Source organism: Pelobates fuscus, chromosome 11, assembly GCF_036172605.1.
Source record: "Pelobates fuscus isolate aPelFus1 chromosome 11, aPelFus1.pri, whole genome shotgun sequence".
Lineage (NCBI taxonomy): Eukaryota > Metazoa > Chordata > Amphibia > Anura > Pelobatidae > Pelobates > Pelobates fuscus.
Genome location: NC_086327.1, coordinates 23695030 through 23714740, shown reverse-complemented (window position 1 = coordinate 23714740; position 19711 = coordinate 23695030). Strand labels below are relative to the sequence as shown.

The 19711-nt window shown below is 44.7% G+C and overlaps 1 protein-coding gene across 2 annotated transcripts in view; it reads left to right on the top strand.

The window, feature by feature from the left end:
- Positions 1 to 19711, top strand: part of GRIK5 (glutamate ionotropic receptor kainate type subunit 5) — a 208193-nt gene that overhangs the window by 144115 nt on the left and 44367 nt on the right. The gene's annotated exons all lie outside the window — the stretch shown is intronic.

Sequence of the window (19711 nt, the reverse complement as noted above, 5' to 3'; positions counted from 1 at the left end):
CAAAAAGGAAACTTAAAACACGAATTTCAGAACATATCCGGAATGTGAAAAAAGGTTTATCCACACATAATCTATCCAGACACTTCAAAGAAGCTCATGGGGGAAATCCAGCAGGTTTAAGTTTTATGGCTATCGAGAAGGTAGAGACCAATTGGAGGGGAGGTGATCTGGAAAAAAGTTTAGACCAAAAAGAAGCTAAATGGATCTTTACTCTGAACTCCCTAGTACCCAACGGTCTTAATATTGACTTCGAGCTTAATGCTTTTTTATAAAAAATGTATAAAAAATTTTTTTAAAACTTTTTTCCTTCCTTTTTTTAGGTATATTTGCTATTTTAATATATCCTGTTTTTAGCTCTAACTCTAGTCTTGGTAGATATGTTCCAATTTTAGAGGGTTTTGATAACACTTTATTCTCCCTTTAGCATGTATGGCTCTCTTCCCATGGAGAGGGTCCCATAATAATCCATTAAGTGTCTATTATCTATTCTATTTCATCTTATTTTTCTATTTCTATCTCTATATTTATTTTTATTTATTTTTATTCTTATTCTTATTTTTATTTTGAATGACCTTATATGTGCCGACTATATTCTTTAAGTTAAGGGTGCCGGTTGGTCATTCAGTTATTACATTGTTGCTAATGTGATGGTCTCAGTCTAATGAGTTTAATAGCTCTAATCAGCACCTCCTAAGTGTGTGTATTTCTTAACCAGCCAATTTTCTATCGATATTTGTCCTTTTAATATGGTCTTTGTAATATGGTCTTTGTAATATGGTCTTTCTAATATGGTCTTTATAATATGGTCTTTCTAATATGGTCTTTATAATATGGTCTTTCTAATATGGTCTTTTTAATATGGTCTTTTCAATATGGTCTGTCTAAATTAATATTATCATAATATGTATGTTATATTCCATTTATTAAGTTTGATGTTCCCCAAAAGGTATGCTTAATTATTATTATTATAATATGAATGTTATTTTCATTCTGTTTAATTAGAGAAGAAGTGAAGATAAGTATTAAGTTTCCATCTAGGTCCTTTTGATGTTATTCTCCTGAGCCACAGGGATGTGTTACATTGCACTATTATATTTATATGTGATTTACACTTAGTGATAAAATGACATATATCGCATCCCTGCACTGTTTATGGCTTATTATAAGCTGATCATGTATTTTTGATTTCTATTCTTATTTATTTATGCCTAATACTTTTTATTTTTATGTTATATCTAAATTTAAATTTCTTTATTTCTTTATTTCATCTATGTATGTTTTTTTCCGCATTTGATTGAAATGTCTTATTTGCAAATTGCTATTTCTTTATTTCATCTATGTATATTTTTTTCCGCATTTGATTGAAATGTCTGATTTGCAAATTGCCAATTACTGACTTGTAGGTTTGTAGATATATATATACTGGTATTAAGCAAGGTACTGATATGCCTCTGATGAAATTGGGCAATACCCTTTGAAACGCGTAAGGCTACAATCCACATTGGAAAGGTTTGAGAACTAAGGCCTGTTTGGAGAAAGCATCTGTTGGCTATCTACTGTTTCTGCCTAACATCACCGAGATGGCTCACCTATCGATGTGAGGTCGGAGGTGGACTAACCAAGACTGCGGACGCCGTCCTCACCGGTTGCTGCAACACCCACTTGGTAGAAGACGAATATCATCCACAGCCATCCAGTATCATCAGTCAGGTTATTTAGCCAATTTTGCTTTCTTCTTTTTTGGATCAGTTCTATAATATTTTATTCACCTATATTTAGATGATTTACCTTTTTTAATTAAATAAAATAACACTCTATTTTTCACCTACAAGTTTTTATCTTTTATTGGCATTACACGGATTATACACGGATCCTGTCACGACTTTAACACAATATATTTTTTATCTTTGATTGCTACAGCCACAATTATCACTTTCAGGCTGTCAGCCCAGATTTTTTTCGGTGAGAGACTAAGCATTTTGGCTGTTAGTCAGCAATACTAATTAGCCCTTATTTTATTTTCATTTCCATTTTTATGTTTTGGTTTATTTACTGACATTTTGGATCTATTTTTTTGAATTATCACTAATTTTCTACTTTTGCACTCGATCTTTCTTGTATTGAAAGTATATAAATTCATAAATACCCCAGTTGATCTTGCTATTTCATCCAGCAGATCAAAGGTGGTTTATGATACACACTCTAAAAGACTGGTATATATTATTCATCCAATTTGGGACTTATATATTTATACTTGGACTATTTGCTGCTATGAAACATAATGCTGTGATTTTATACTGAGTATAACTTTGTCTGCCTGAGTACACACATTTGCATTTTAAGAATTTCCTCATTTTTAGAAATTAGAATTTTATTGTGTAACTATAAGGCATTCTCTTCTGTTTATTGTAAAAGCTCCTGGATAAATTGTATCTTTTCTACGTTAATCCTTGGGATTTGGTGAAACCCCACTCACTCCAGTTTTTGAGCTTCCACGTATTACTCTGTCTTGTTCCCTCTTACTTTCTGATAGCCATTACTTTTGTCTTTCAGTTTTGTTTATTTATTGTCACTACAATACTGTGTTTAGTGAATAAACACAGTCAGGGTTATTTACTAAGGTGAGATATCAGTGTGAATTCAGAGTGAATTTTCAATTGAAGGCCAGAGTAGCCAAACAGAAAGCATAGCTGATTTAGACCAGTTCGATTATTTTGACCTTAAACTTGAAATTCACTATGAATTTACATTGAATTCTCCCTTTAGTGAATAGCCCAGCTTGCTTTTTTATTTTTGGTATCAATCCACATAAAGAAAATTATCCTAAAACGCAGTTCAGGGAGATAGAGTAGATATTCATAGACAATTAGGTGCGTTGAAAAGGCATTAGTCCGATATATCATGCAGTACATGAATTTAATATTTTTTTATATATGGTAACTGTGCTATCTTATGACTTAGGACTAAAACAGATAAGGGTCATCCGACTAAACTTCACCGTGGTTGATCAGTGCATGGGGTGCGTGTTCCGTAGAGGAAGCGGCAATGGTGCTATGCTGGATGACAGATGTGGTTCATAGTTTTACCCCTTAGGCAATATACGATGCTACGTAGAGGCGCGGGGGGGGGAGAGAAATTGGGTATTATGTAGGTTGAATAACCTATCGAGCTGAGGGTGGACAGGGCGTAAGTACCCTATACCAGCTAAAGCTGAACAAAACACAAACTAAACGGTAAAATAAACTAATTGGGTGAGTCGGGTAGTTTCCGTTGCAGGAGGGTAAAGATTGGTCTTCCTGGGAATGAACGGTGTCACCGCTGCCGGATTCCACCTGTGGGGTGTTTGTTTGTTCTGCCGCACGGGTCCCCATGTGTGACACCGTGTCCTGAGGTATGTTCAGGAAGGTCAGCAGAGCCTTAGCTTCGACCATGTTGTGTATTATGTGTTTGTCTCTGTCTTTGAGGACCAGGAGCGTACGTGCGGAATGCCATCTGCATTGAATTTTATGGTGTCTTAGCAGAGTCGTGACAGGAGCTAGTGTGCGCCTCCACGCCATAGTGCCACCTGAGAGGTCCGCAAAGAAAGTGAGAGATGTGTTCTCGAAGGTGTAGGGTGTAATCTCCCGCACTGCTGCCACCACTGTGGCCTTGTCCTTGTGGTGTTGGAAGCAGACCACCAGGTCTCTAGGTGTCCCACCCGGGGCTTTGGGCGACTTGTTGGCATGGAAGAATCCCTCCAGCTCCACCGCTTTTCCCAGCCTTGGGGGCAACAGCGCAGTGAACAGGTGTCTCAGGAGATGGGGCAGCTCTGCTGGTGGTACATCTTCCCTGCTGCCTCTGATCTTTAAATTTGTCTAGCACTGCAAGTTTTCTATCTCTGCAAAACGTCGGTCATACCTTTCATTTTGGCACTGCAGGTCTTTGATCGTTTGCTGCAGAGAGGTGATTTGTTGGGCTTGCTCCCCAGCATTGTTCTCCAGGGTCCCCAGTCTGCTCGACAGCCCCCTGATGTCCGTGCGGATTTTGGCGGTGTCCACCAGGCCTGGAGTTCCGCCAGGAGTGTCTTTAGGACCGATGTGGTCACCGGTGTGACAGCTTGCTTTTTTTTTTACAGAGGAGAATGAATAACAAAAAAAGTATCGAAGAGAAAAGTGGTCTTCTTTACTAAACTGGAGAACTGATTACGGTATTGCAAAATATATACCTCAATTAGTTTGTTAAAGAATGTATGTGTGCTTTGGCCTAAAATTTACAACTCCCTTCTTTAGAGATAATATATTTGTTGTTCAAAATAGTATTTATTATGTGAAATCACATATGTTGCAACAGCAGGGGTTATAGTGAGATGTTATATATGCGAAGCACCAAAACCAATTATAGGGGAAGATGCAGGAAGCAGTCTTAAAGCTGTTCTAAGTAAAATTATGAAGTGATACTATGAGTCTTTATGTGAACAATTTAAAAGAATTATTGAGAGACTTCAGGATTCTAGAATGCCTATGTAAGCAAATATATTAGTTGATCTATTAGCGCATAAAAGTATATCACAGCCTACAAAGCATGGACAGAGATAAAGATTTGTGATCTGTGTTCTGTTATTTATAATTGTTGATTATTATGGGAGACTATTTGTTATGCTGGAAACCAATTAAATCACATTTAGTGTGGTTCTCCACCTTGGTAGTGTTCCAGTGGCTAGCAGAATGCATTATTTAAAGGACGCTGCTAAAACCGCGTATAATTTGATGTTAAGAGTGTAATGCGCTGGCACTAAGGGGTGATTTGAGTGATTTAATTTTGCCAAAAGCTTGCTAGATGATTGTGCCGGTCACCCCTATGAAGTTGTATGGGAAAATATAGGGATCTGCTCAATTAAAGGGAAATAATTAAAAATAACGCACTATTTTAAATGCATTATATATATATGTAGTAAGGCCGTTTGGCCTGTATTTGTGGGAGGGGCTTAAGTTAACTTACTCCCCTATATAAGCTACACCTCTTACCTGACTCCTTACCGATCAAGGTCAGCGTCTGAATGCACTTCCGGTTCATCCAGTCGCCATTTTGGAATACTTCCGTCTTCCCACGAGGTCTTCCATGCTGAAACTGTGTCCAGGAATCCAGCAGCAGGTTTCCGTCCGACCAGCTTCTAAGCTCCTTTTTGTCGCCGCAGATTACATCCTAGGCACTCTCATACCGTAAGTTGACCTACCCGTTCCGCCTGGCAACAGTCCCACGGCATCGGTAACGGGCTAGGTCCACACTTTACGGGTTAAACTATTCAAAATCACTTTTCCCGGTCCGTTCATACAACTCACGGGTAAATAAATGTTTCCTTCACCCCTACGTATCGGGCTCACAGTACGCATACTCGTTTCAGTTAAAACTACTGGTATTTTAGGATACAAACACTCTGTTCCTTGCGTTTCACACCGTACACACGGAAAACTGATACTGTATTGGAACCCACACTCCGTCACTATTTGCGTTCCACAAGTGTAACGCACAGCTATTTTTCGGACTCATAGTGTCGCGTCATTCATGGCGCGACACGTGCAGGTTCTACTTTTATTTTCAGCAAACTACATTTTGCATACTCTGGACTAGCCCACTATTCATCAGATATTTCCCCAATCATTCCACCGGGACTCAGCGCTACTATACTAGTACCGTTTTGCGTTCCATGTATGGAACGCATACAAAACCACGGTCCTATATCGCCACGTCACTTCCGGTGTGACGCGTGCGGTTCACCGTTGGGCACAGGAAGCAGGAAGTTCCGTTCACAAACACACCAGGAAGAAATCATCATTTATGAATTACATATATAAACGAATGGTACTAGGACATCATCCACACTTCTGAAGAAGCCTTCTGACAGGTGAAACGAGTCAAGTGGATTTTAAAGGACTTTAGTCATTATATTTTTTTATTTATTTGTTAAATAAATAATTTTTTCCATTTACTACATTTGGATTTTACTTCTTACTTCCTGGTTACCATCTGGCTTCTTGGTGGGGACTATACCACCTGTGGCAAACCTAGCCACTTCTGGACTGTGATATATTGAGGTTGTCCATAGGCTGTAAGGGGGGACTGTATCTTCTATATTATGTGTGTATTCTCTAGGACCGTTCGCATGCTGGCAGCCCTAAGCTACCAGCATGCAAACCCTTCGTTTGACGAATTGCGGCCATCCGGGCCGTTCGCCAACCGAATACGGGCTCCCCAGGTGGACCACACACTTAGAGTCGTGTGGCGCTCGTTAGCCGATTGCAACAATGTTGCAATCGGTAATTAAAGGCTCTCCTAGGTGGCCGTCGTTCGACTACCGACCATGCGGCGGTCGGCCATCTTGGATCCTTTGTCTCTCCAGCGGTGTTCGGTCGTCGAGCGCCTGGTACTAAAAACGGCTACTCAATGATACGAACACCGCTGGACTTCCAGAGCGTTCGGGAGTTCCGCTCTCATCACATTGTGTTCCCCATCGGTGTTCGGTAGTTTTAAACCGAACTCGATGGCTAAGTATATTTCATGCGGCGTTCGGTCAGTTCAGCTGGGAGCTGAGCGGTATTCTCCCAAAAGATGCGCTCAGGTCCCAGCTATCCACCGAACGTTCGGTCACTTAAATCTGCCGAATAAAACGTAAAAACCGTATTTTTTTTTAATTCTTTATTTTTGTCGTGCAGGTGAGTACAACAGAGCTCGTAGTGCCATAACAGCAGTCTCAAGCGTGAATACATAAAAACAATATAACATGAGTATGGCATGAGGAAGACTTGCACATTTTTAAGTAAAAAGTGGTTCAAAACAAGATAACATAAGAGAGTGATGAGTGCATGTTTGCATGCGTGTGGGAGGAAGTATCGTTAGCTTATTCAGTTTTTTGCACATAGACAGAAATATTAAGGTGACATAAAATACAAATATAGTGAGGTAGACATGCTAAGCCGTGGTATTTAGTTTGTGGGACTGATTAGGCAAGAAGCCTGTAGCTCTAAGATGTTCCATAGTTGGTAAATTACAGTGTAGCTGTAGAGTGAGCATAAACGATTGGTGGCTGCATTGCCTTAGGTTATTGTGCATTCTAAGCTAACATGTCAGCTAGAAAGGCCTAGGAGTATGTCACAATGATAGTTATAGGGTTAAACTAAAGGTTATAACATGTCATAGCTCGACATTTTAAACGTTTTACACATAGCAAGATTGGAGAACTAAATCATAAGAACTAACATGTTTAAGACACAGTGAGCTGGTGTAAGACTTGCTATCTTGTGTTGCAGTGTACTAATAAATGACCTGTTGCGAAAAGAGAGGTCAGCTGGGTCTATAGCTTGGTCACAGCTTCTTAACAGAAAAGCAGAGGCTTAGTGAGTAATCTAGATACACGTAGAGAAAAAAAAAAGAAATTATTAGGGGTAAATAGGAGTCCAAACTTGAAGGGTACGTCCAAAGTTCAGCTTCCATACAGGATAGCGTCCGAGCAGAAGCACAGTTCACATGGTGTGAGTATGGGCAACGGCTGGATGCCAGATGATAAGGTAGTCCCTATGTGCCTAGCCGATACCCATTCTGGAGGCCATGGTTGCTGATCTGGAGCAAGAGGCTAGCGAGGTGCTGGACCGCTGTGGCTCCTCCGGTCCTGGCAGTGGTAAGAGGTTGTTGCTGGCTGGGTGCTTGTCTGGCGGCTGAGCGCCTCTTCCCTTCGGATCTCTTTCAGCGGTACTGGCTGTGCGGCGGGCGGGTGGTGTCGGCGGGTGCTTTGTCTGGCGGTGGTGCTTATTTATTTTTTGTGGGCCATTGGGACCCCACATGGTGGTGGGCGTTTTGCTGGAGCCTCCTGCCGGCGCCTTTGCTCGGCGTCTGTGAGGCTGTTGCAAGCTAGTAGTGCCCCGACTTCGCTTCTTCCGCCGGGTCTCTTTCTTGGCTTGTGCCCGTTCTCGCGGTGGCAGCGCTGAGCTTGGATGACCCGGCTGTGTGTTGATGAGTGTGCAGTGGCTCGTTGCCGGTGTTACCAGTATCGGTACAGGGTGCGAGCATCCAGTTTCAATGCGGTCCCAAAAGCGTTGGCAAACCGCATCAAATTTCGCCCTGAAAGCCCTTGCCCAGTCCTCGGTATCTTGCTGTCGAGGATTTGCGGCCCTGCTGTCGGCCATCTTAGGTAGGCCTCGTGGTACCGCCCGGGCGGCATGGTTCAGGTCTACGTCCCCTATGTGAGTGCTTGTCTTTCGCTGGTGGACCGGGATGACCCCCACCGGTCCAGGGGGGGGGGGGACTGGGATCTGTCCGCATTAAGTCCCACAGGCATAGTGGGGGGAGAACGTCCGTCTCTCCTGCTCCCACCTGTCGAGTAGGCCTCCGACACTCATTTGGCACAAATTGCTTTTTCCTCAGCGTGAGGGGTATCATTTTGTTCTGCCGATTAGTCTCCGTTCTGCTGATTAGTCTCCGTTTGGGTCAGGAAAAGCAGGTTAATTAGCAGCTCTGTGCAGGAGCCCATGAGGTTGTCGACCAGTTGGTTCTGCAGCCAGGCCCCGCCCCCAAAACCGTATTTTAATACAGATTGTCAGTTCTGCTGCACGAGGGGATAATCCACTTAATCGTCCATTTTAGTGGGAGTATCCTTCTCGTGCAGCACAGCCTGTTGGGAAAATTACATTGCATGATGGGAGAAATCCCCTGGATTCACTGTATGGAAACCCCTTGCATGGGGAACTGTATAAATATGCCAGCTGTGAATAAAGCCAGTAGTTGACTCCCAAACTGTGTTTCGTCTGGTTATTGGGAGGATTTGGGGACTTGCCTTACTTTTCAGCGCTGACTGTGGATTTACCTGTGGAACCAGCGGAGATCGTGGATTTTAATATTGCACTCCGCTACAATTGGTGGCAAGCGACGGGATCCAACCTTACAGCCGAAAAGCGCAATTCGTGCAATTATAACTGCCGAATAAGAAAAGGAAATGGCAAGCAGAATACAGCGAAAGAACTGACTACCGAAAGTGAATGGAGACAGAGTATTCTACGCTGAAGAAACAAACGTTAAAGGAACTGCTGGAAGCTAGGGGTAAGGTAGCCAGCAACAAAACCAAGGCTACCCTAATTGCCGAACTGATGGAGGGAGACCAAGGCCGCAGCGCTACATCCCCAGCAGTTATGGAAGAAACGCTCTATGAGAGAGAAATGAGGACCAGGCTAGCATTTTTGTCGCAGCCTGTATCGGATGCCATGATGAACCTGGTGATGGCAAATGTGCAGGAATACGTAATGGCACACAGCCCGCAGCACACACTGGCTCGAGCAGAGTCCGCCACCGGGTCCCTCTACAACCCGGTAAAGCCCAAAATCCCGTACCAGGCCTTCAAAGCATTTTGCGAGGAAAAGGATGAGATTGATGGGTACTTGCAGGACTTTGAGAGACTGTGTGATTTGCATGAGTTAGAGCGGACAGTATGGGTGCAACTGTTAGCAAGCAAGCTAGCAGGTCGGGCAGCCGAAGCCTACCGTGCTGTGCCCAGTGAGGACAGCAAGGATTACGAGAAGGTGAAGCGAGCCATCTTAGAGAGGTATGCCATTACTCCAGAGGCATACCGACGCAAGTTCAGACACTTGCGCAAACCAGAACGAGATTCGCACGCTGAATGGGCGCACAAACTAGATCAAGCCTCCCAAGGGTGGATACAGGCCAGTCAAGCCACCACCATGGAAGAATTGCGCCAGCTGATGTTGCTGGAGCAGTTTTTTAATGGACTATCTCCTGAGACACAAGAATGGGTGCGGGACAGGAAACCCCTCACCCTAACTGAAGCGGCTAGATTGGCCGACCAACACTTTGATGCACGGAGACACCAGGGACCTATAGCCAAAAGCTACCCCCGACCCACAGGACTACCTAGCGCTATACCACCTCCAGCGCACACAGCCGCCCCGTTTCGTCCTTCCCAAGGGAATTTACCTCCACCTTCCAGATATAACGGGCGGGCCAACATCCAATGCCACTCCTGCAAACAATGGGGGCATATGGCCTGGGAATGTACCCAAAACCGTGGCAAGCCCACCTGGAATCAGGGGCGCCCAAACCCGGTGCCCAGGGCTGCTGCCCACCATTATCAAAGGGAACCGACCACTCAGGAGTTGTGGAATGTTCATGCAGAGGAACCCCTGGGTATATTGCATGAAGTAATGTCGGTCTGAGCCACCGATAACCAGCAGCATCACCGGCAGCTGGTAAACCTAGAGGGGAAAGAGGTTCAGGGGCTGCGGGATTCGGGAGCTACCTTAACCCTGATAGCACCCCATTTGGTATCCGAGGGGACGCATACTGGCGGATCTGTGGCAGTCCGGGTAGCCGGGGGAGCGGTATACCGACTGCCCACTGCGAAAGTACATTTGAACTGGGGTGTGGGAGAGGGGACAGTAGAAGTGGGACTAATGCAGAATTTACCGGCAGATGTTGTTCTGGGGAATGATTTGGGCCAGATGACCTCTGCTTTTGTTCCACAGGCTCCCTACCAGGAAGCCCATCCAGTAACCACACGGCAACAGGCTCGCACCATGGCTCCACCAACACACTCTGAGGCTCAGGTAAGAGACCAAGACCCCCACCCGACACGTTTATCCTGGGATACCCCGACTAAGTTTGAGGCCGAGGTAAAGTCAGATCCCACACTACAGATATACAGGGACCGGGTACACACTGACCAGGCAGGGTCAGAGGGGGAGCGATACATGTGGGAGAAAGGGCTACTGTATCGCATTGCTGAACGAGAAATAGGAGGGTCGGTCACAGTAACGACTAAACAGTTAGTGGTACCCCAGAAATATAGGCAGGAATTACTTAGGATTGCACACGAAATTCCCCTGTCTGGCCATCTAGGGATGACCCGTACTCGATATAGGTTGACCCACGCTTTCTTCTGGCCAGGGACGTGAGACAGTACTGCACGTCCTGTGACATCTGCCAGCGGGTAGGCAAGCGGGGCGACCGACATAAAGCCAAACTCTGCCCCCTTCCCATCATAGAAGAACCCTTTAGTCGGGTGGCCGTAGATATAGTGGGGCCCTTGCCAAAACCTAGTCCCTCCGGGAAAAAGTACATTTTAACGGTGGTAGACTATGCCACCCGGTATCCCGAGGCTATAGCCCTCTCCAATATTCATGCCGAAACAGTGGCAGAGGCCCTAATGAAGGTATTCTCCCGGGTAGGGTTTCCCCAAGAGATCATATCCGATAGGGGCACCCAGTTTACCGCCGAGGTCACCCAGCAATTATGGAAACTCTGTGGCATTAAGCCAATAGTAAATTCAGCGTACCACCCCCAGTCCAATGGCCTATGCGAAAGGTTTAATGGTACGCTGAAACAGATGCTCCGCACATTTGGAGAGGCCCATAGAGACTGGGAAAGGTTCCTACCCCATTTGCTGTTCGCGTACAGAGAAGTACCCCAAGAGTCCACAGGGTTTTCCCCGTTTGAATTGCTGTTCGGGAGGAGGGTACGGGGCCCGCTAGACTTAATTCGGGAGCACTGGGAGGGGGAGAGTAGTCCCGATGGGACCCCTATTGTATCTTACGTGCTGGAGTTTAGGGACTGACTGGAGGCACTAACTCAGGCCGTGCGCACCAATCTCCAGGCGGCCCAACAACGCCAGCGCCACTGGTACAATAGGGGGGCCAGAGACCGCAGCTTTCAAGTAGGACAAAAGGTTTTGATTTTAAAACCAGTCCGCACAGACAAGCTGCAGGCCATCTGGCAGGGCCCATACCAGGTGGTGGAACAGAAGTGTGACACCACCTATGTGATTGGCCCCTGCTCAGGGGTAGGGAAAAGACGCATGCTCCACGTGAACATGCTCAAACCCTACCATGAGAGGATAGAGGATGTGGCGGCGATATGCGCCTCTGCCTCGGAGGATCAAGAGAATCTGCCCCTACCTGACCTCTTAGAACCAGAGGCACAGACAGAGCCCTCCAAGGGGGTTCAACTGGGGGAGCGGCTAAGTCCTCAAGAGCGTGCCCAGGTACAAGCGCTGATTGTAGCTAAGGGGGCTACCTTCTCCAATTTACCTGGGTACACTCCGCTGGCCACCCACCGAGTTGAAACCCAGGGACAGCTACCTATGCGGCAGGCTCCATATCGTGTCCCCGAATCAGTGAGGGCACATATGAAGACTGAGCTAGACGAAATGTTGCAGCTAGGGGTTATCGAGCCCTCCGATAGCCCCTGGGCATTGCCGGTAGTGCTGGTACCTAAGAAAGACGGCACGACGCGTTTCTGCGTCGACTACCGGAGGCTAAATGACAAAACCGTGTCTGATGCCTACCCGATGCCCCGGATAGACAAGCTGCTAGATAAGATGGCCCGTGGCCAGTATCTCACTACCATAGATTTGTGTAAGGGATACTGGCAAATTCCCCTAGCCGATGATGCCATCCCCAAGTCGGCCTTTGTCACCCCGTTTGGCCTGTACCAATTTCGGGTCATGCCATTCGGGATGAAAAACGCCCTGGCAACCTTTCAGCGGATGGTAGATCGGCTACTGGACGGTTTCCAAAGTTATGCATGTGCGTACTTAGACGACATTGCCATATTTAGCCAGACCTGGGAGGAACACTTACAGCATATAGGGGCCATCCTAGATCGTATTGGGGAGGCAGGGCTAACCCTGAAACCCAGCAAGTGCCATATCGGGATGGCAGAGGTGCAGTATTTGGGTCACCGGGTGGGGTGTGGGCAGCAGAAACCCGAGCCGGCTAAAATTGAAGCTGTGGCCAAGTGGCCTACCCCCAGGACCAAAACTCAAGTGTTAGCATTCCTAGGTACCGCAGGGTACTATAGAAAATTCGTGCCCAATTACAGTGCCCTGGCCAAACCCCTGACTGACTTGACCCGCAAGAACCTTCCCCGACAGGTTGTCTGGGCCCCAGAGTGTGAGCAGGCATTCCAACAACTCAAAACTGCTTTGACTAATGCTCCTGTACTTGCCGCTCCTGATCCAACTAAAAGATTTCTTGTTCACACAGACGCTTCAATGTTTGGATTGGGAGCAGTGCTGAGCCAAGTAGGAGCAGATGGCGGAGAACATCCCGTAGCTTACCTGAGCCGAAAGTTGTTACCCCGGGAAGTAAGCTACGCCGCCATTGAAAAAGAATGCCTGGCCGTGGTGTGGGCCCTCAAAAAGTTGCAACCTTATTTGTATGGACAACCCTTTTCCCTACTCACAGATCACAACCCGTTGGTGTGGCTGAACCGTGTGGCTGGGGACAATGCCAGGCTGTTGCGCTGGAGTTAGACTTAGAGTCGTGTGGCGCTCGTTAGCCGATTGCAACAATGTTGCAATCGGTAATTAAAGGTTCTCCTAGGTGGCCGTCGTTTGACTACCGACCATGCGGCGGTCGGCCATCTTGGATCCTTTGTATCTCCAGCGGTGTTCGGTCGTCGAGCGCCTGGTACTAAAAACGGCTACTCAATGATGCGAACACCGCTGGACTTCCAGAGCGTTCGGGAGTTCCGCTCTCATCACATTGTGTTCCCCATCGGTGTTCGGTAGTTTTAAACCGAACTCGATGGCTAAGTATATTTCATGCGGCGTTCGGTCAGTTCAGCTGGGAGCTGAGCGGTATTCTCCCAAAAGATGCGCTCAGGTCCCAGCTATCCACCGAACGTTCGGTCACTTAAATCTGCCAAATAAAACGTAAAAAACGCATTTTAATACAGATTGTCAGTTCTGCTGCACGAGGGGATAATCCACTTAATCGTCCATTTTAGTGGGAGTATCCTTCTCGTGCAGCACAGCCTGTTGGGAAAATTACATTGCATGATGGGAGAAATCCCCTGGATTCACTGTATGGAAACCCCTTGCATGGGGAACTGTATAAATATGCCAGCTGTGAATAAAGCCAGTAGTTGACTCCCAAACTGTGTTTCGTCCGGTTATTGGGAGGATTTGGGGACTTGCCTTACTTTTCAGCGCTGACTGTGGATTTACCTGTGGAACCAGCGGAGATCGTGGATTTTAATATTGCACTCCGCTACACCACCTATGCCATAAAAACTAGAGCAAGACCTGCTGTGGTAAATGTGAGTATGGAATTTTATTATTATATTTACTTATTTTATCAGTAAATATTACACTATGTGGACTTCTCTGTCTCTTCACATATCATCTAATCCGAGACGACCAAGATATCTACTACTTTACACATATCCTTAGACGGGGATTGTTCCGTCCATGCATACTAACAGCTGAGCTCTGAGTTAGCTCTGGGAAATGTGAGTGTGAATTATCTCAAAGTATCCATTCACACACCCACTGTATTTGATTTACTGCACCATTATCTTTTTATGTTTTATCTTTGAGGTCAATTGTATAGAGACCACCATTATTACCATTGTGTACGTATATTATTTATATCCCTCTTTATACTTAGGGCGTGGTTTCCTTTTTCTTTTTTTGTCTACTCTATTCTATTACAAGGTTGGGGTTCCTTGTACTGGTTACTGCTGCCTAATCATTATCTAACATATAGTGTGCACCTAATTTATCTATTTTTTACAAATAAATATCCATATTTGACATTGGCAATCAGGCATTCAAGAAGGATTGGCCAGCACATTCAAGAATTAGTTCACGTTATTTGTAACACAGGAACCTTTAAACCAAGAACCATCGCAAAGAAGTTGATCGTAACGGTTTCTTGGATGCTAGAAGTGCCCACCAACCAGGATGGATTAAAAACACCACAAAGAGTCAGTACATGGGGATCAAAAGACAGGAGACCCCAAGAACTGGAAAAAGAGTTTCTAAATCTCACGACTCGATTTGTGCAAAAACATCACAACCTTCAACATTTATGGAGAGTTCAAAATGAAGTTCATAATATGGATATAGAAGACTTAATCTCCATGAAAAGGAAAAAGAGAGATGATGTATTCACCATAGATAAAGATAGATCGCAACCAATCTTTGTGATTACCTATAATTCTGCAGCATCAGAAATAAAGAAGATTGTGCTGAAATACTGGCCTATTATCTCCCAAGATAAAACCATGGGTATAGGGGGGCGGAGTCTGACCACCAAGCAGGGCAGACATGTCTGGCAAGAGCTCCTGCCTGGCGAGCCGAACCCAGGACGAAAACGACAGCTATGCAGCCCAAGGTCCTTTGGGGGTGCGCCACCCACGTCGGGGTTGCCCCCCAGAACCGAAAGACACCACCCGGGGGTCCGTCGGAGCCGGGAGCGCTGACATCCACATGCGGCCTACTGGGACCGGAGCCGGGGGGAGGCGGCCGCTCTCCTCGGCCCGGGAGCCCTTAAGCGACTTCAACCCAGCAAACCCCCCCTCCCCCCTCTGGACCGGTGGGGGTCATCCCGGTCCCCCCTGGACACATAGATCCGACCAAAGAGATTTGCCAGCTACAAGGCATACAGGGGCTCCAGGACACCGAGCCACAACCAAAATGGCCACCCAGAGAACCCGTATCCAACCACCAACAACACCCCTGGGGTTTTTTGACCGGCTTTGTGCAAACCTCAGGGATGCACTACTTAGCAGAGGGGCAACATACCTCCAGGCTGAACGGATGGTGGCCTCATGGATCAGACCCACAGCAAGACGCCGACACTATAGGCACTTACCTCACGCATCCAAAGGGGCCACGCGGCGGAGCAGGTACCTGAGATCCTCAAGGCGGGAACGGGCGCCGTGCTCTCCGGGCTCACGCTTCCACTCACTGACCAACAAAAGCGGAACCACCAAACAAGCGACGCACACAAGCACCTCACCCGACCAAAACTGCGACACTCACTACCGCACAACCCGACGCCTTACAGCCAATGCTGCAAAACTGGAGGCCGAGCGGCCGCTCACCCCACGGAGCGCGACAGGAGCCGACCCACAAAGCGGAATCACCATCCCCAAGAGCCACAAGGCTACCTGTCCCAGCGCACAAGACCTACCTTCGCTGGGCATAGGCTGAACTGACCAGCATGCTGCCTCACAGTTATTTCTGGCCTGGACTGCTACGAACGTCCGCTACAGCAGAATGCCCGCACTCAGACGCCTAACACAGGCTACTTGCGGACTATGCCCCTATACCATTCACTATTTTCATAGGCTATCTACCACCTGTCCTCCCTATGGAGCAATTGGGATGTCCCAAGACTTTATTTGACCTAAAGCTGTTTATTCCTGTGCAATGCCCTCTAAATAGGCTTGAAGGCCAGCAGTATACCACACTAAGATTTATTTGTTTTTTTTTTGTTTTTAATGCGCTACGAAGACATACATTTAAATGACCTGCTCCATATCTTAAGCGCAACCAGCATTGTTCTATGCATGCCTAGCTTAGCCTGTTATAACATGTAAACGAAGTTTAATAGTTTGACACTCTCATTTATTATTCACAGTTGTAAATATGGCATAAGCGTAAACGTTTGACCTCCTCAGAAATGCAATACCATAGATATGACATAACATTTAACATAAGCTTAAACGCGCCTAAACCATTCATAAGCTTGTCTGGCCTAGCGTTTTTAATTCTACCTACTATTGTTAAAAAGCCAGTTATTTTCATGTCAAAACAAAACAAAAATGTGCACACCTCTCATGCCACTGTTAATCCTATGTTTAACTACTCAAGCACGCTGTTGTGGCGTATGTTTATGCTTTGTAATCACCTGCACGATAAAAATAAAGAATTTATATAAAAAAAAAAACATGGGTATAGAAGATGGCAAAAGACCTAAAGTAGTATTCAGGAAGAAAGAATCAAACTATTAATAATATAAGAACCAGCAACCTATCAGGGAATCTGCTAATAAAAGGGTAGAGATTTTTTTTATAACATATCCATTCATTAAACAAAAAGACAATGTGTTTTTCATCCAATCATAATGGTGAAAATAAGAAATATGAAATTCAACAATTCATCAGTTGCAATACAACATATGTAATTTACCTTCTCGAATTCCCCATGCAGCAAGCAATACATTGGTAGAACCTGTAGAAAATTGAAAACTAGACTCAATGAACATACACGATCAATAAAGAAAAAGTGTACCAATCGTGGCGTTCCGTTACAATTCCTAGAGCAGGGATAGGCAACCATCGGCACTCCAGATGTTTTGGACTACACCTCCCATGATGCTTTGCAGTATCTCCCCCCCCAAAGAAAACATGTATTGCAAATCTATGTCACACCCTATATTATAATTTAATTACATTTCCTTGATACATTTATAATAATATCCCCTTTTTAAGGAAAATGGTGTTAATCAACTAATACAGGTGCCCCTATATATCACCTACAATTTAATGATAATATTTAGACCGAAATGTTCTTTACCAAGATTAACTTTGAATTTAAGTAATCCTCCATTATTACTTTAATTTTTCCTTTTTACCATTTAAAACACTTCAGAAATATAGAAAAGATTATTGATTGGGGCATTCTCAAATACATATAAAAAGAGCCCTTTCCACCTAGTGTTCATCTACTACTCCCTGAGGAAGTGAGCCAGGGAAGATTGAACACCACGAAAATTGTGCTTTTTGGATTAACCGAGCATCGATTCCACAGTCTTCCGACAGTACAGAGCGTGCAAATCGGAGAGACGCCGAATTGGACGGATACCATTAATCCAACGTGATCCAAGCGGATTACAGGAAGCTTGGCTCCCTATTTTCGTAATCAATTTTAATTTTCTACAGGAGTACAAAAGGAACTTTTACCAACTTCTACCTCCAACTACAGTTAAGTGGACTTCTTTTATACCGGAATGTCATGCAATATATTGAGAGCTGGGCATAGCTGTGGGACTCAGAACCCTTTTACTGATGAATGTAACAGTATATAAGGTCTAATTTTTAATTTTTTTTTTTAATAAATTAGTGTGTGTTGGATTACTACATGCTTCAAAATTTGGAATACAATTCTTAACAAAGTGTCATAAAGTATAGTAGACTTACTTTGCTTTTGCCCTCTTTGGACCCCATCTACTAAGCTCTTACAATGTTTTTCACTATAGTGAGAATTCAAATTGAATTTCAGATTTACGTCAATATGGAAACATTATCTAAGTCAACTATGCTTTCAGTTCAGCTAATCTGATCTTACATTTGGAATTCACTTTAAATTATTTAATAAATAGACCTGTTAGTGCAGGTCAGATGTACCAAATGCCTATGGCCATATTTCTGACCATGGATTAGGAGGCTGAGAATTGTGGCTGGCAGGCTATAGGCTCTTCATCCAGGATGGTAAAGAAAAGTGTTTGTGTCTTTCCAACACCTGTTCAAGAGGCCCCTCCTGGGCAGTCTAAACGAGGTGTAATTGTTTTTACAAATTGGTTTGTAACACGCCGGTCACTTCCTTTGTGGAGAGCCAGAGGCTCTTGCACGGAGGCCATTTACCTCCATGACTTAGTTCAGAGCTGAGAGCTTCTGGCTCTCATAGCGGCAGTGAGAGTTGCCTGTCGGACCACAGGAAAAAAGTCATACTTTTGGCAACTACATGTGCTGTAGTGATGATGATGCTTGAAGTGTCCATTAAATTTCTCTCTAACTTCATGGACCACATCGGACAGCATTAGAAATGAGCCCTTAGTGTACACTTGCATACATATACTGTATCTCAATGATTGTGTTAATTTATATGTCAAATCCTTTAACCAAGTTTATGAAACCTGTTGGAAGTGATTAAATTGGCCGATTTTTTTACACTGGCACTAGTGGCAATACTTTCAATGTGCCCTTTTTCAGACTTATGGCAAATGTAACGCGTTATTTGTTATAATTAATCTCAGCAACACCTGGATAAATATTGGTGCTGAAAATGTTCATTCTTTGACAGTACCTCAAGTGGGAAAAATATCATGGCGGTGCCGGTGGGCCAAGCTCTCTCTTAATTGCAAGTTCTGGAGACTTTGAAGCATTCCATCGACATTGGGAAGTATGTAATTAGGATGGGACTGGGCCAGCATTGGGGTATATCTGAGTCATGGATTGCATCACCAGTGAGGAGCATGCTCCAATCTGATGTGCATGCGCAGCAGTCTTACTGACGAGTGGCGTCCCTCCTGACAAAAACACCACAGGACTGTACCTGTGCAGAGTGCTCGGGAGGTGCTCTTATGTAAGCAAAATGCCCTGGGCTTGTATAGTGCTATGCTTTCTGGAAAATTGTCAACATTTTTCCCTAGAAGCTGTGCACCAGAGCAGAGTGCCAACCCAGGGCGGTTGGACAGGGGCCTAACTTTTGGTATTCTTGCTCCAAATTTCCCGACTGTTAGGAGTTACATATTAGTAACTTATAAACATGTTTTATTTGTATTAGTTCTTCAAATAACAGACCTATACTACCCAAAATAAAGGTAATGGTAAAACTGACTTTAAGGTCAAAAAACATGAAACTCTAACAGGAATATTCATTAAAGTGAAAAATCAAACAGAATTTCAAATTTAAGGCCAAAGAAGTCAAACTGGAAACATAGGTGACTTAGAGAATCTGTCCATTGCAGCTACTGTTGCATTACATTTGAAATTCACATTGAATTCAATTTAAATTATTATCTTAGTAAAATAACCCTGTCAGTAAACCGCAGATTGCATAGATTAGATGGGCCGAGTAATCCTTAGTTTATTCAATAACAAAATCTTCCCTGCTTCTCATATTTTAGACTGAATAATATTTGTTATTGTATATTAATGTGCT